The sequence below is a fragment of the Curcuma longa genome, chromosome 20 (genome assembly GCF_044706935.1).
Source record: "Curcuma longa cultivar G26 ecotype Majalengka, Jawa Barat chromosome 20, ITB_CL_G26_1.1, whole genome shotgun sequence".
Lineage (NCBI taxonomy): Eukaryota > Viridiplantae > Streptophyta > Magnoliopsida > Zingiberales > Zingiberaceae > Curcuma > Curcuma longa.
In genome coordinates this window covers 673025-691688 of record NC_133880.1, presented here as the reverse complement: position 1 = coordinate 691688, position 18664 = coordinate 673025, and the positions used below count along the sequence as shown (strand labels likewise).

At 35.7% G+C, this 18664-nt stretch overlaps 1 pseudogene; it reads left to right on the top strand.

Moving 5' to 3' along the window:
* Window positions 1–161: 161 nt before the first annotated feature.
* LOC141813493 (uncharacterized) lies at window positions 162–7410 on the top strand (annotated as a pseudogene).
* The last annotated feature ends 11254 nt before the right edge of the window (window positions 7411–18664 follow it).

Here is an 18664-nt window from a genome sequence, read left to right as displayed (position 1 = left end):
GCCAAACATTAAAATCAAATTCCACTTGGGGCAAGATTGCACCAACATTATGAAGATATGTTAATTCTATCGGTTCTAACAATTGATATCGGAGCTATGGTTTATGTAGAGTCATGTGGGGATCCTAAGAAAAAATGAAAGAGATAGGAGAGGCTCAGACCATGGGGACAATGGTAGGGACTCCTAGTAAAATCTATAATAAGCTCTCAAGGTAGGTAAGTCCTAGTAGGTCAGTTGGACCGGATACTAGGTAGTCTTGACAAATTAAGAAGACCGGACATCGAGGCAAGGAGGCTTGGTGGGTCAAGATCAAACATCAAAGCTAGCCTCGATTAGTGTATGGTGGTCCTTCATTTAAGAGAAAGATTATTTGGATACAATTAAAATCCCACATTGAAAATACATGAAAAACATTATCAGTTTATAAGATGGAAGATATCTCTATTGGTATGAGGCCTTATGGGTAGAGCTTAAAAATAAAACAATGAGGGCTTAGGCCCAAAGTGGATAATATCATACCATTGTGGAGATACATTGACTTCTATCAGTACTAACAAGATGTTGACACATATCTTCAAAGTGAAATATTTGTAATTCTAAATATTTCAATGAACATGAAGAAGTGGTTTGGGTTCGTGATGATGTAACAATAGAATGAATTTTTATTAAATTGTGTTTGAATGATATATGGTGATATGTATTTCCTTTTTATTTTTACTATTGACTTTGACTTTGCATTTATAATATGTAACTAACGATTATTTGTAGTAAGAATGGCTCCTAAGCGTCAAACTAATAGGAAATCTTGTTTTAAACTTTGTGCTGAGGTAGATATGCAACCACCAACTATAAGTACAAATCACATAGATCATGAACCAGGTAATATCTCATTTTATGAATCATAAATTTATTGACTAATTATATTTAATTCATATTTATTTTTTTAATGGAATTAATACTTTTATAGATAGTCAAATATATAGGATACCTTGAATGATGATATGAACGAGGAATATAATGAAGGTAACATATATGAAGAATGTAATAATTTATTTTAATATTTTTATTCTATATTATATTTTTTTGTGTACAGGTAGTGAAAGTGAACTTCATAATACTAAGAGGAAAAAAAGAGGTCCTACATTTATCAAAGAAATTTGGGGTCAACCTAGCACACTACCACGTATTAAAATTTTATGTATGATGATATGGGACATCCTATAGGAACAAAAATAAATAAATTTACTGATTTCTTGGGTTCTTTAACAAGGAATGGTAAGTATTGTCCAATTGATGTAGAAAATTAAAATAAAATGCCAACAGAAAAACATGTTAAATGTTATAAAGTTAAATGAATTATTTTGTAAAATTTTAGTATTTAAGACTTTTAATTTATGCAATGATAATTTATCTATATATTTTTTGTAGAAAAAGTATGACCTTCCTCCAGGAATAGAAAATTGGACGCTACGCTCAATAGCAAAAAAATAGAGAAATTAGAAGTCTGAACTAAAAAGAAAGTACTATGATCCTGAGTTATCAATTCAATTTCTTTTACAACAAAGAGATGAAATAGCTCATGTAGAACAATATATGAGACTAGTTGCTTTTTTAAAACATAAAAAATCAAAGGTATGTAATATTTTATTTATTTAGAATATATAATTTGATTCAAATGTTAGTAGACTTTTATTTTATGTATTATGTGTAATTTAATATATTAGGAAAGAAGTGAAAAAAATAAAGATGCTAGAAAGCAAAAGATAATGAATCAACCACTGGAAGGACATCTTTTGCTCAAGTGCAACAAAAATTGATAATTCTTTTTATTCATGTTATAATTTTATGTGCATTTGAATGTAAAAACTAGTAACCAAATATATTTTCAAGCAAAAGAAAAGGGGCATCCTCCAACACGAGTTGAATTATTTCATGCCTATTTTACTCATGCCGATGGAAGTCCCTCAAGCAATGTTGTAGAAGAAAGATTGGTAAGCTATTTTATACTCTTCAATTATATTAATTTAAAGTATTTTTTAATTATCATTATGTATTAAATAAATATTAACATGTCATATATTGATAAAGACTGTAATGAAAGAACTAGTAAATCAACTTCCTGAAGATTGTAATGATCAAGTGAGTCAGAATGATATATTTGCTCAAATCATTGGACCGGATAGACCTGGTAGAGTACATATGCTTGGTGATGGTGTTAGCCCATCTGATTTATGGGGAGTAGTTCCTAGCTGTGGCACATGCAATCGACTAGTAATGGAACAAAGACAAAGTTAGAAAAGATGGATGAGCAAATTAAAAAGCAAGGCCAACATATTGCAATGTTGAAAACAAAGATTTCTGATCAATCAAACCAAAATCCTCTTTCAAATTGCAATAATAGTCAACACACTTCTTCAAGTAGTAATCCACAAGGTTCTATTCCACCTTGTCCAACTTTACGAGTAAGATTACGTTTAATTTCTTTTTTATTTTATGTTCCACACATCTTTAAACTTTTATTCTATTTTGCACTTTCATGTAGATTGGTTGTCCTGTCTTAGTCAAAAGTTTATTTGATTTGACAAAATTTATGGCAAAAGGAGTGCTCCTCAGCATGGATCCAAATACTATAGTAGGGAGACAAAAACTAGGACCAAATTGGTGTAAGTACAAATACTAGTTGTCCTAGAACCAAAAGAGAATTTAATTAGACCTTATGATCTTTTACAAAGGTTTGAGGATACACTTGGAGGAATGATAGCTTGGCCTTATCATCTGGTATGATTTTAACCTTTTAGTGAAATTTTATTAATTTTTTATATTTATCATGTTATTATTTTAAAATTTTATTTGTAATAAATAAATATGAAATGTATTTGCAGTTGAAAATTAGTAAGCACAAAGAATGACTACTATTAGTGCATATGGAATGATACTTGTATTCACCATCTCATTTGGTATGATATTCTCATTTGGTATGATTTTAAATTATTTTCATTAGTTTTATATTTTTATTATTTAATTTACTTATACAAATTTATGGATTGTATTTGTAGGTGATAGATACTTGGATTTTGCTTATAATATGATGGTTGAAGATGATTCATAGTAAATTAGTTGAGTTTTTCTTTTACAAGACTATGTTAGTTCTAAAATTTAATATTTTGTTAGTATTGAGTTAGTTTTGGATTCAATACTTTTGCATTAGTATTGCATTTGTACTTTTGTGATGATGTGATGAATTGTGAATGAATGAATGAGATGTTTTGGATGTAAATTTTTTCTATTCTATATAGTAGTTGAATTGTGATGATGTGTAAATTTTTTCTATTCTATATTAGTGGTTAATTGTGATGATGTGTAATATCTTATATTTATGTGGTGGGTGAATTAAAATTATATATTCTGATTAAATATTAGTGATAATATTTAATATCTTTATAAATTATTATAATTGATATTTAATAGTGTCATTATAGATTAGTTAAGGTGACATTTTAAAATGACCTTATAAATTATCATTACTGACATATTTTATTGTCCTTATTTAAAAATATAACATTTATAATTTTTAATATAAATTAGTTTAGGTGACATTTAAATTTATCTTTATTATGATAATAATAAGACATACATAAATGTCTTTAAAATATTTTTCCTGATATTTTTTATTGTCAGTATATCTCTAGAATTAAGAAACTTTGAGTTAGCATAGATATTGTATAATGACATTATACAAATGTCAAGAATACTAGAGGGCCTAAGATGATATCACATTTCAATGTATTTTTTGATAATGTCACCATAGCTTTAATGTCACTAAAGGTATACTATAAAGGTGTTTATGTGTGCCCTTAAAGAAAGAAATCTGTTTTCAAAAATTCATGCTTAATCTATTGTTAGAATATTTCAAAATGTTTTCAAAATTATTAAGTATATTTTGAAAATAATTTTTTTAAGCTTTATTTTCAAAAATAAGCAAATGGAGATTTTGCCTTAGACTAGATGCAAACCCCCTAGAAAGCATGTACCTATAGATTTAGGTGGACATCTCACAAAACACACTAGATACCTTGTTTGTGATTGCAAAAACTTAGAACGGTGTGAGATGTATAGGCCTCTAGTCTAAGCTAAACAGATGCTTTAAGTCAGTGCATCAAACCAAAAAGCTTAGACTCTAATTTCAATTGATCAAGTTAAGTGTCCCAAAATAAAAAGACAATCTTTTAAACTGGGATTAAACACTTATACTTGGCTAACCGGGTCAAGCTACCTACTTTCTAGTAGATAGCTAAAACCTAAGTTGGACACGCGTCCCAAAGGAATTTTTTTTTTGTCTAACTATATTTATGATTTATTAAACTTGGACTCAACCCAATAGAATCTAATAGTTTTTGATTATGTCAAAGGGGGAGAGAATTGAGATTCAAGTTAATCGAAGAATTTTCCAAGTTAAAATTTCAGTTAAGTTCTCTTTCAAATTAAAATCTTTGAAAAAAAAACTTGGTCTGAGAGAAAGCATAAGTTACCTAAAAAAGGGGGAGTAAAGGATACAGGGGGAATAACACACATGCATGCATTGTATTTCAAATACTTAGTTTATTTATGCAGAACTGTTATACTTGCTTTAAGTTGTCGTTTGTCTATTATACTTGCTTTAAGTTGTGGTTTGTAACTTAACTTGAAACCTTAAGTTGCCATAATCAAAAAGGGGGAGATTGTTAGTGCAGGAAGCACTAGCAGATCAAACATGAGTTTTGATTATGGAACTAGGATCAAGTTAAGTATGTGGTTTGGCTAACCAGGCTGAATTGAGTGTGCAGAAAACAGGTTAAGTCCTAGTGCGGCTAGGCATGAAGTCTTGGCAGAGTCAAAGTGCACCAGGCACAAGTCTGGACTTGGTCAGGAGGACCAAGTTGTAGAAAGGCTGGACTTGGTCAGGAGGACCAAGTTGCAGCAGAAGAATGGACTGGTCAGGAGGATCAGTTGCGTTCAAGTCCTGGGGGGCAACGACAGAGCCGAGCAAAAGTCCAACAGGTCAGGAGGACTTGGTTGGCATCAGGTAAATTCTCCCGAGGGGAGTGGGTGAGGACGCGTTCCTACGAGGAACAGTAGGCGCCGGTCTAACCCAGGATCTCACCGGAGATCCGAAGTTAAGACTCGAAGTTGGTTCGGTGAACCGACTTGTTCCTTTACATGTTATATTTGAGCTAACTTGTTGTGCAGGAAGGAAAAGCCCGACGAAAGCTAACTCCGGATGAAAAATTAGTTTTTCGAGTCTGGAGTCGACCCAGATGGGATCTGGAGTCGACTCCAGCCGAATCAGCACGATTCCAGAAGTCAGCGCGGCGAGGTCTCCACCAGATCAGCCTGGAGTCGACCCAGGAACGCTTCTGAGTCGACTCAGGTCAAAAAGTTATCGCCGCTGCCGCCACCGCGACTGGAGTCGACCCAGAACGGGATCAGAGTCGACTTAGGAGGGATAAGCGACGAAGCTGATAAAGTTTTATCTGCCACATCAGCTGGAGTCGACCCAAATTGCGATCTGAGTCGACCCAGGCTGGCTATATATGTAACGTCCCCCTCTTTCTTATACTAATAGGGGGATGTTACGTATTTAAACTTTCCTTAACTTTTACTCATTAAATAAAATAACTCAAATAAACTTTTCTTTTTCTGTTTAGAATGCGGAAGCAAAAGAAATAAATATAAATTCTTGGACATAAAATAAACATTTATATAATTCTAAATCTTTGATCTTATTCCGCGGTTCCGTCGACACCACACATCAAACACTTTTCCAGCTGCCTCCTCTTTCCTATAACTTTTCCTTTCATTTATCTGCAATATGAGGAATGCAAACTATAAGCAACGCTTAGTAAGTACATCATCTATCTCACAAAAATATAGAAAACGTCATAATAACTGATTTATGCAACATGAATGTTCATATCTAAACATGTGAGGGGATTTTCAAAACATACTATTTCATAATAATTAAACATACTAAACATCCATCATTTGGGCCCTGACAAAGTACCAATGCGCGCATCCCTAACCGGTCTGGGGTAGCTAGCCACCGAAGCCGATTAGAGCGTACTAGGCACCTCGCGGCCTAAGGGCAACTTATGGAGCCCATCCCTTGGACACCTCACGGTCCGGTACTTGTCAACATCAAAATAAAGTAAAATACTTTTCTTATACTTCTTATATCATGCAATTTGGAAAGAAACAATTTACACATGCTTTAACCTAAATGATGTCATGGAAATAATACTTTATGCATGTTCTATAAAATCATACTGTGGATTTACAGGTATGCTTTAACAAAATGCAATTCTACCATTTACATATGCTTTAATAAAATCATGCATAGGCTTTAACAAAATCATGTTTAGGGAAAAACACAGAAAACAACGGAACTACTCATACTGCAAGTGAGAAATGCACTTACCTTGTATGCTCACTAGATTTTTAATGCTAAGGTTTGTGGAATCGAAGATCTTCTCCGATGTGCTCTAGCACCTTCTTCGCGCGACCTAGCAAAATCATAACTATAGCTTAATCAAAATCATTAACCTAATCTAATTACTCCATTAGGTCAAGAGTTAATCTTACCCCATATCAACTTACTAATTCCAATTAATCTATTTAATTTGGTTGCTCCATAAATCCTTCACCACTAACCTAGCTTAACCAATTCACCAAGATTAATGGAACATTAATTGGTTAACTGGTTAATTAATCAAACTAATTAACTACTTAATTAGATTAGCAAGTAACTAATTAAAATGATTAACCACATCATTAATTAGGTTTATCATCCAATTCACTAGATTACTTTTCTGAATCATCAACATTCATTACTTGATTAAACTATAATCATTAATCGAATACTAATCTAATTAACCTAACCGATTAAACAGATAACTAGTACAATTAACCAGATTAAATATCATTTATCTAATTAATCTAACCTTAATTAATTAATGATGGGGCTTAATTAATCAGAAAACTCTATTCCTAAAATTGTTACCGACTTCTTCTTCTGTTGCTACCTTCGGTGATTGGGCGAACAAGCCGGCAGTGACGCGAGCGCAGAGGCGGCGATTGTGCATTTCCGGCTGGATTGCGACGAGCTGGCTGCTGCGGCTTCGTCTTCTCCACGCGAACAGGGCAGATGTGGCGGCTGTGCAGCGCGGCGACGCTGTGGAGGGAGGAGGCGGTGGCTGCTCTGCTTCTCCACGCGGCGGCCGGCAGCAGGGTGTCGGCGGAGGTGGCTTCGAAGGAGCGGAGGTGGCTTCCGGCGTTCCGCAGCGGTGTCTTCGGCTGGTGAGGAAGGCGACGCGAGGGAAGGGGCAGGCGGCGCGTCACGCGAGCAGAGGGAAAGGAGGGGCGGCTGGTGGCTAGGGATTTGATCGCGGCCTCCTCTTATAGACCTCTTCCTCGGTCCGTTCCGAGTTTTCCGCCGGCGGAAACGGGCGGCGGTGGGCGTAGTTCTGCGGATGAGGTCTCGCGGCGCGGAAGGGGCGAGCGGCGGCTGTTATAACGAGGAGTGCACAGTAATCTGGGTTTAAAACTTGAGTTTATCAACATAAAATCTAGGATTTATTGTAACGATTGAACCGATTATTATAGTAATCCGGTTCAAGTCTTGGTTCACTCGGTTTACTCACCAAATGACCTCCGATTCGACTCAAATCAATTTTGTCGGATTCGTCTTTGCAAGACGAATCTTTTCATCCATTTTATCCTATCAAAAACTCTTTCAGCACGACCCAAATCAAGTTAATTTAATTTGGTCAAATCTTGGTTCATTTGGTTTGATAATCAAACGACCTCTGTTTTGGTCCAAACTAGTCTTATTGGATTCGTCTCCGCGAGATGAAATTTCCCCTCTCCCCTTCTATTATTTAATTAAAGGACCTTTTATTATAATTTTATCTCTAATTAAAATCCTAAAAATAGGGAAAATAATACGGGTGTTCCTACGAGGAACAGTAGGCGCCGGTCTAACCCAGGATCTCACCGGAGATCCGAAGTTAAGACTCGAAGTTGGTTCGGTGAACCGACTTGTTCCTTTACATGTTATATTTGAGCTAACTTGTTGTGCAGGAAGGAAAAGCCCGACGAAAGCTAACTCCGGATGAAAAACTTAGTTTTTCAGGTCTGGAGTCGACCCAGATGGGCTCTGGAGTCGACTCCAGCCGAATCAGCACGATTCCAGAAGTCAGCGCGTCGAGGTCTCCGCCAGATCAGCCTGGAGTCGACCCAGGAACGCTTCTGAGTCGACTCAGGTCAAAAAGTTATCGCCGCTGCCGCCACCGCGACTGGAGTCGACCCAGAATGGGATCAGAGTCGACTAAGGAGGGATAAGCGACGAAGCTGATAAAGTTTTATCTACCACATCAGCTGGAGTCGACCCAAATTGCGATCTGAGTCGACCCAGGCCGTCTATATAAGCCCTCCGCGAGCAGTAGCCGAGTAACTCAATTCCAACGCTTCCAAACTCCGTTCCCGCGACTCTCGAGCCTTCCAACTTTGACATCGGTGCTGTGCCTGCCTCAAGCAACTGTTCTTGACACCGAGATGCCGAATTCAAATTCCGGGGAGCGAAAGTTTGGTAACAAAAGATTTATTTTGTACTTCAAGTTATATCATTATTGTAATCGGTTTTTGTACTCGAACTTTCGATACACTTGCTGCCGGACAGGGGCAAGTGAATTAGTGGATTGCCCAACGTAAACGGTCAAGGACCGTGGGCCTTGGAGTAGCAGCGTTGCGCTGTGAACCAAGTAAAAACAAAACGAGTCATTTCTTTTCTGCACTTAGTTTCTATTTTCGCTGTGTTATTTTTCCGCTTACGCTTCCGCACCCGAGTTTCTACGAAAAATCGGAAAGTGTGCAAACACGTTATTCACCCCCCCCCCCCCCCCCTCTAGTGTGTTTTCGATCCTACATTCAAGACATTAGAAAGTTTCATAGAACTACTAGATTGACCAGAAAATGAGAAAGTAAAATGTGCATCATTCTGCTTAACGAGAGATGCCAAAATATGGTAGGAATGAGTAAAGGCAAAAAGAGAGGTTAATCAAATGTCGTGGATTGACTTCGAAACGGAATTCTTTAAGGAAATCTTCCATAGTCAAAAGTTTATTTGATTTGATAAAATTTTATGTGCTCTTCAGCATGGATCCAAATATTATAATAGGGAGACAAAAATTAGGATCAAATTGGTATAAAATACAAACATTAGTTATCCTAGAACCAAAAGAGAATTTAATTAGACCTTATGACCTTTTACAAAGGTTTGAGGATACACTTGGAGGAATGATATATTTACCTTATCATCTGATATGATTTTAACCTTTTAGTAAAATTTTATTAATTTTTTATATTTATCATGTTATTAAAATTTTAAACAAATATGAAATATATTTTGCAGTTGATAGTAAGTGAAGACTACTATTAGTGTATATGGAATGATACTTTATCTATTTCTCATTTGGTATGATATTCAATCTTTTAAATTATTTTCATTAGTTTTATATTTTTATTATTTAATTTACTTATACAAATTTATAAATTGTATTTGTAGGTGATAAGTACTAGGATTTTGCTTATAATATAATGGTTGAAGATGGTTCATAGTAAATTAGTTGAGTTTTTCTTTTATAAGACTCTGTTAGTCCTAAAACTTAATGTTTTGTTAATATTGAGTTAGTTTTGGATTCAATACTTTTGCAGTAGTATTGCATTTGTACTTTTGTGATGATGTGGTGAATGAATTAGATGTTTTGGATGTAAATTTTTTCTGTTCTATATAGTAGTTGAATTGTGATGATGTGTAAATTTTTTCTATTCTATGTTATAGATTAATTGTGATGATGTGTAATATCTTATATTTATGTGGTGGATGAATTAAAATTTTATATTCTGATTAAATATTAGTAATAATATTTAATATCTTTATAAATTATTATAATTGATATTTAATAATAGTTAAGGTGACATTTTAAATGACCTTATAAATTATCATTACTGACATATTTTATTATCCTTATTTAAAAATATAAGACATTTATAATTTTTAATATAAATTAGTTTAGGTGACATTTAAATTTATCTTTATTATGATAATAATAAGACATACATAAATGTCATTAAAATATTTTCCCCTGATATTTTTTATTGTCAGTATATCTCAAGAATTAAGAAACTTTAGATTAGCATAGATATTGTATAATGACATTATACAAATGTCAGGAATACTAGAGGGCCTAAGATGATACCGTATTTCATTATATTTTTTGATAATGTCACCATAGCTTTAATGTCACTAAAGGTATACTATAAAGGTGTTTATATGTGCCCTTAAAGGCCTTGTCTAAAATAAGTCAAGTCAAGTCAATAAGAAGTTCTTCTAATAAGAAGTCAAGTCAATAAGAAGGGCTTGTCTAAAGAAGTCAAGTCAATAAGAAGTACTTCTAATAGAGCATCATTAAGGGCTTGTCTAAAATTTTATATTATTGGAGGACTAGTCTAAAATATTTATCTAAGGTTGGGTTATGTAGAGATTTATTTGAACATATTTATTTTATTTTAGTAACATGCTCATGGATTGTAAGAGACTTAACATCTTCCGGCAATAGTTTCAAAAATTGACTTCTTATTGTTATTTACTTGTTGGACGATCGTCTATTAAAGTTCGGTGGAACATATATTTTTATTAATTATCTTTTCATTTCATGTCAATTTGTGATGGGCTCTTATCTGTCTTGGTCTCTAATATTTTGAACACATTTCTAATAAATTTTAATAGATCCACTAGTGCGAATTTGACAAATCTTACTCCTTTAATAAAGGTAAAATTACTGTTGATCAAAATAAATTTCAATGTCATCTAATCAATCAAGAAATGCATTAGGTTTGTAGTTCCATCAAATATGGGGACATTTGTTCTAACATATGATTCAAAAAAAAATGAGATTCTTCTTTTATATATATATATATATAATTTTGCTATGCTGCGGTCCGTATCCTGCGCGACTCGTGCGCACTCCTCCAACCCCTTGCCATTGCCGTCGTTGTCACTTTGTCGTCCGGCCACCGTCGGCCGCCGCCCCGGGTAAGATGGAAGCGCGACTCGCGGGCGCACCGCCAGGCACCGGATTCCGACTGGATAGTGGTCGGAATCTAGCGAATTCGGTCGGAAACCGCTGAATCCCGCTGGCAGCCACTGTTGGTCGAATCGCGGTCAGTTTCCGGCCAAATCATGATCGATGACCGACAGAATACCTAGCCAAGATCTTAATCCCGTCAGAGTTTGTAACTTTTCCTCATCAAAGTCCAGTATCTTTTTTATAATATGTTGTTCCATTTTAATCTTTCTGTTACCCATAACAGCACCAAGAAATTCCATTTCTGGCTGAGCAATCTTCATCTTTGTAGGAGAGAGTATAAACCCTTCCTTCTGACAAATATCCAATGTCTGAGTTAAATGCTGTATATGCATTTCCTCGGTGGGAGATTGATGTTTGACAACCAAACAACTTTAGAGCACTGTATATTCTCCCCCTTTGACAAATATCAAAAAACCATAATGCAAATAAGCACATGTATAGAGAGAGAAATAAGGAAAGAGATAAGCAAGACCTTCCCCTAAACCTATGCATGCATCTGGACAATCGTGTAACACACACATAGATATAATCGCAGTGGAAAACAGATAAGACACAAAACATCATTCAGAGAAAATGATACATCCAAAACACACGAAAGCATAGCATCAAACTACGTCAATTAGAACATACATATCACTGCTGCAATATCCATACATCAAACAAGAGTGAAAATAGAAGTTTTAAGTACAGCAAACAGAAATGAAAATCATACATGTAGCAGAGTCAAGTTCATACAGCAAAATGGAAAACAGATACAAAACAGACAAATGTTAGTCGAGATCCATGGGAGGAGGATCATCACTAGGAGGCGCTGCACCGGAAGCAGAGGCCGGAGGCGGAGGAGGATGACTAGACATCCAAGAGTAGAATAGAGAAGTCAGCTGATCAACTGATCCAGTCAGGCGAGCGACTGTCCCGTCGATAGCATCAAGGCGGCTGGTCATCTCGAGACGTAGCTCCTTGATCCGTGTGTCCATATACTCAAAAGCCGCGTCGAGATAGCCGCCCATTCCCTCCTCAGACTCCTCGTCATTAGCGTCGTCTGGAGCCGGCAAAGCAGGTGCGTCTGCAACAGCCATAGCATCCGCAGCACCCTCTGCATCCGCAGCTCCCTCGGCACCCTCGACCTCCATAGCGCCAAGCTCGTCCACATGGTAATCATGATCCGGCAACCACTCCATGGTACGATGACCTCACTGTATCCTGTTTAAAGAAAAATTCTTCAATCCAATGCGATCGGAATCCGTGACCGGCTTGAGGTTCACCTTGTCCCTAGCAACTTCAATGTCGACGGATGCAAGCTATGTAGTGATAAGATGGGTAAAAGGCATGTGGATCTTCCGCTGAATGGGCACTGTATAATGAATGATGCATTGAAACATTTGAAGGGCGATGGCAACCTCTAAACGCTGGCGAAGGGCGTACATGAGAAAGAGGTGACTCAACCTCACATAGGCCTGACTCCGAGTGACCAAAGGAAGAAGACACCCAACTATGACTTTGTAGAGAATGTTGTCCGGGGCCGAGAGACCCTGGGTAGAAAACAAATTCTTACGCAAAGGTCGAGGCCAGTGGAAGAAATGGTCAAACATAACATCAATGGTGACATCATCAAATGGAGTAAACAGGGGCTCATGGAGGACCGGAAATCACACAAACTCGTTGTCGGCCGGACGACAACCAAGAAAGGTACGCCAAATAGTCAGGGAGAAATCAAGGTCTCTCTTAGCGACCCGGGTACGATAGAGTAGGGGTTCCTCCCTGACACATCGAAGGTTGTCATAAAATTCGGCTACGAGATCAAGGTTAATCATGGTAGTACAAAAGAGGATGGTGGCTAGATGATAATGAGCAATTATTTCCACCACATCAGGACAATAATCTCGAAAGAACCGTTCATTGAGGTATCTAGTGGCAATAATTTTGAAGGTTTTAGGACGATCAGCCGGACCTTTGCCCTTGGAGGGACCCCTAGACGAACCCTCACCACCCTCAATACGCCTAGCCTTACTTCAACATGTATGCATGAATGCAACGACAATAGGTGGTTAGAAACAATAAAATGATACGAGAAAGGAAAAAAAATGGAAGGAAAGAGGGTTACATTTGGTGCCATTCGGACAAATGGGAAGCACACTGAACAACCGGAGGAGAAATCTGCAGCTAGTGAGGAGGAATCGCCGGAGACAGCTGGAAGAGGGCTGAGTCGGCGCCAGAGACAATCGGAGACGCAGACGGGGTTGGAGAAGAAAACTTCATCGATGAGGAACGAACGCACCAACACAAGCAAGATGAGGAGAAGGCCGGAGACGCGTGCCGGAGGTTGCCGGAGACACAAACCGGAGATGATCAGAAGCACGGACGAAGGGGAAAATCGTCGGAGAGGAGGAAAGCGCAGTTGACTCGCGAAAATAGGGTTTAGGGTTTTTCGGCGTTCGCGCGACTTAAAACGCGCTGAGAAGACATCAGTCGACTGACGTCAAAAACGCAGTCGACTGATATTAAGATAGTCGACTAAGCTGCAGATCCAGTCGAATCCATTTCGCTACTGTTTCTGGAGTAGTCGACTGAATATTGAAGTCAGTCGACTGGGTGTCAATCCGTGGCAAGGGTTTATCAGGTTAGTCGACTGGAATTTCATTCCAGTCGAGTCTGGTTTGCTTCTGTTCCGGTTTAGTCGACTAGAGTTAAAAGCCAGTCGAGTCCATGTGGTGCAGTGGTAAACCTAACTATTCCAGTCGACTGGATTTAGGAACCAGTCGAGTCAATTTAGTTTCTGTTCCGGTTTAGTCGACTGTATTTAAATTCCAGTCGAGTCAATGAGGTTCTGTGTCGAGATCATAATAAGCAAACAATCACTCCATTTAGATGTCATAACATACACTACATACACTGCACCAAGAGTAAAAAAAATGTTAACAACAATAGTGGGGAACATCAATTTCACAGATTTCGAATTACATTTACTACGGTTTATATACAAATTTTTACAACACAATCACTGAATATCTGTTTTTCATGAAATCTAACATAATCCACCCGAATTAACAATGAGTTTTTTACTTGTTTAAAATTCCTTTTTCATCCGACAATATAATTGCTGCCACGTGTGCCCGATACGCTTCCATTTGCACCTCGTTTGCATAATTCCATTTCTCGACTGTGTCATGGGCTAGACACTCGATCCATAAACATGTGAATACTCCACAGTCAAGGGTCGCACCTTGTTGACGGCACTGTCTCTTAGAAATTGTGACATCACCCATGTCGTACCCCAAGCAATGCTTCATAAACCCAGACAAAAATCGTACCTGAAACAGTATGTTAGTGTTGAAGATTAAACAGTCCTTGAAATTTAACTGTAAAAACTCACATAAACTTTTGATGTTGTAAAATGGGCTGGAGTAGGGTTTGAGTTCATTATCTGGAATTCACCATCTGGTACTGAATAGAATAAGATAAACCAATGCCATCCAGAATTCAAGGGGAAAATAATATACTTGCACTTTTTAAATAAATTTGCATTCAACTCTTGGAGGAGATTCCTTGTCACAGAAGTCAGATTTTCAAAAAATGCCTCATACTCCTTATTTTCCAAAAGTCGACTTTTCCGGTGTCGTTCTAATTTATTGAGCACTTCTCTCTACAAGTAGAAACAACAGGTCATAACGATAATTTTAAACAAAATTTAAAGACATCAATAGCAGAACATAAACCTGAACACTCGTGTCCATGCAGAAAATCTCAAACCCTTTCTTGATACTTTGCTTTTTCATTATTCTCATGTAAGAATCAATAATTTCTGATCGAAGTGGTTGACCAAATAAGAATTGACAAAATTCGAGTCCGCCAAGTAGTATATTATCTTCCTCCCACACGACATCACTAGAAAAATACAAACATATATTTTTACCCCCATAAAAGGAATAATATTTTAAATAAAGGAAGCAGCATATACGACATTAACATACTTTAACTTATCTCGAGAAAGATACTTTGTTATGATGTTTCGATCTTCATCTGTTGCTTCTTTGTGTCCACAAAAAGAAATATTGTTTTTGTATTCAATCATCACATCTTCTACAGCATCTTTTGCAATTTTAGCAACATCTATACTAGTATCTCCCTATGCATGGGATAGAATTTAGGAACATAAACAAAAATGATAAAAACATAGTTAGCAACTTCTGTTTAAAATATACAACAGGTCTATTTTACCGATTCCAGCACTACTGTCTCAACCTCTTTCCTCGCCTTCGTCCTACGCTTCGGTGTTGTATCGGGTGGTGTAACAAACATTTCTGGCTTTTTTTTTGCTACACGGTCAGATCTTCTCCTTACATTCATTGCAATGGACGACGATGGGAATTGATTAGTCTTGCTAAGTGCTAGTCTTGCTCTCTGAGTCGCTTTTTTTCACATTCAACATCAGCTTCTATTTCGCATCTTTTGCTCTCTTCTGTCTTACTGATATGTTCAGGAGATTCAGCTTTCTCATGTTCAGCATAGAATCTGCCTCATGTTGTTGCTCGCCCCCAATATCTCTTGTCATTGGTCTACTTGTACCACCAATGATTCCACCGCATTTGACACATTCAGGGACCTGAAAGATTTTCATGAGGCAATGACTAAATTGTCAACTTCATTTAAATAATAATGTAATTATTACCGAAATACTTCCTCGCTTTTGATGAAAAAGTTTTTCTTCATCTGAAAATGGTACTATGGACAACACCTGTTCACAATTAAAATTAAATAGTTACTACAATTCATCATATTTGAGTATCTCTACTATAAAATATGAACTCACCTTAGTATAGTCAATGGAATTAAATAACCTATCGGCTAAATCAGCTTTCATAGGTATCTTACTCTCACGCCAACGGAATAATCGGGGAAAAGTATGTAGAGAACGTACAACTCCAATAACCATGCCTAAAAACATAATAGAAGAAAGAATTCTATTCATATAACCATGCCTAAAAACATAACTCGTTCCAATATACTTCAAAATTTTGAGAAGGAATTCATAAATAAATTTATTAATATACTGTAAAAACCTGTTTAAAAACTTAAATTTTAAGGCTAATTTGACATAGATCAACTAGTATAACGCAATCCAAGAACAATGGAAAACTCTGAATGTAAAAGGAACAACAATATTTTCATCAAACATAAATGAAAAACTATTAAAAAACTTAAATATTAGGGTTAATACTCTATCTTTGATTATCATTCATTTTCGGGCCAATTTCATCCATGACAGCTAAAAAGGGATAATTTTTTGCCGCTACCTCCTTTGCTTCTTTGCTACTCCTCATAACAAGTTTGTAAAAAACTTAAATATTAGGGCTAATAATACTATAAAAAGGCTAATTGTACTGTAACCAAATTTAAAACTTAAATTTTAGGGTAATTGTACTGTAAACCTGTTTTAAAACTTAAATTTTTGTAATAAAAAGGGCTAATTATACTGAAAAACTATTAAAAAACTTAAATATTAGGGCTAATTCTACTGTAAAAAGGGATAATTATACTGTAAATAAGTTTAAAAAACTTAAATATTAGGGCTAATTGTACTGTAAATATGTTAAAAAACTATTTATTTTTAGTGATGTAGGGCTAATTGTACTGTAAAAAGGGCTAATTGTACTGTAAAAAATACTAATTGCACTGTAAAAAGGGCTAATTTTACTATAAACATTTTAATAAACTTAAATATCTTTGGTGATGAATGCTAGATTAAGGGACCGCAGATTAATAGAAGGGGTAAAAAAAAATAAACTTCAACAAATTTACTATTTTTTTGGTGATGTATGCTCTTACTTCACTCTTCTTACCGGTGTGGAATGATGTTGCCGTTTGGAAGACAATGTTGCCAAGAAGAAGCAAATGGTCGTTTAGGGTTTGCGCCAGTTGGGAAAGAGATTGAAGAAAGGTGGAGAAACAAAGACGACAGTGAACAAAGGAGGAGACGGAGAGAAGAGGAGAAGACAGTTAAGACGGGGAGAAAAGGAGAAGTCGACGTCGGCGGTGGGGAAAAGAGGCATCGACGGTGGGGAAAAGAGGAGAAGTCGGCATCGCCGGTGTAGGAAAAGGGGAGAAGAGGGGACGGGAGAGAGGGAGGGGGACTGGAGAGAGAGAGGGGGTAGATTTATAAATTCATGAATTGGGGAGTTGAAACTAAGGTTTGGGGAGTGCATGCAAAGAAAATATTGGGTGGGGACTGATCACAAAGTCCAGTTTATGTTTGGGGAGTTTTCTCTAATTTATCAAAGTTTTTTTTAAATTTTCCCTTTTTTTATTTTAGGAACATATAATACATGAAAAAACTATTGTGCAAGCACATACGTTTTGAATAGCAATTGTACCCTCTGAATTGACAACGGAGAATGGTAACCCGTCAAATCAAACTGGAACAAAAGGCCCGTCTTATTTGGTTAATTGCTATTTGGTTACTTGCTACTATATCACAGTATTCATTTGGATTTAGCTGACATTTGAGTTTGAAGAGGTAGATTTTGTTTTTCCTACTCACAAGTCGACTTGTGTTCATGGACTGACTTTTAAAATTTCAACATAATTCATTTAAATTATTTAATAAAATAGATCAACTCGATAAGTCCAATTAAATTAACGATGAATCAAATCAATAGGTCCAATTCAAACTATCAGTTTTATTGATGACTACCTTATAAATTATAAAGAGAACATGACTATCATATTTTAAAGGTATAAATCTACCAAGCCTTCATAGTAGTGGTTAATTATTTAATTGAGTGGAATGTTTCCTCACAATTACATAGGCATAGATCAAAATTAGATCTAATTAATGTGTAAAATCTTTATCCTGATTATATAAATTCTCATCTAATATTATATTTTTATCTATATTTAAATAAATTTTATTTATTTTATTATTGAAAGAGAAATGATAAAATTATTATCATGTGATCTTATGATCACATATTTAAATCTTAAAAATAATTTTTTATAATATAGGATAAGATCATATATAATAAATCTAATATAATTTAATTTAAGACTTTACAGTAATAGAAACTTTGTGTATCAGATCTCTTTATCTTATTTTATCCTTGTTAATCAATGTTCTTTTATTCTTCTGTAAAAAGGTGGAATCCGCCATCTTAATGGTCGGTCGGTCCACGACCATTTGTAAGGAGGTAAATCGAAAAACTATAATTGATCACGACACAGGAAAGAATTGTCTGACTACATTCTTACATATAGTAACATCCTCATTAAACAAAACCTATCTTTAATCAAACAAAATTATTTTAATAAATAAAATACATAATATTCCATAATAATTTTATGAAGTTTTGATAACCTAAACTAATTTGAAAATTAGTTAAAATTAAAAATTTCCACCTAATTTAAACTTATCCATACTGTTAAAATATATATTATATAAATTTTATCTAAAATTTTTATTTCAAGTAAAGTCTGAGGGGGCCAAA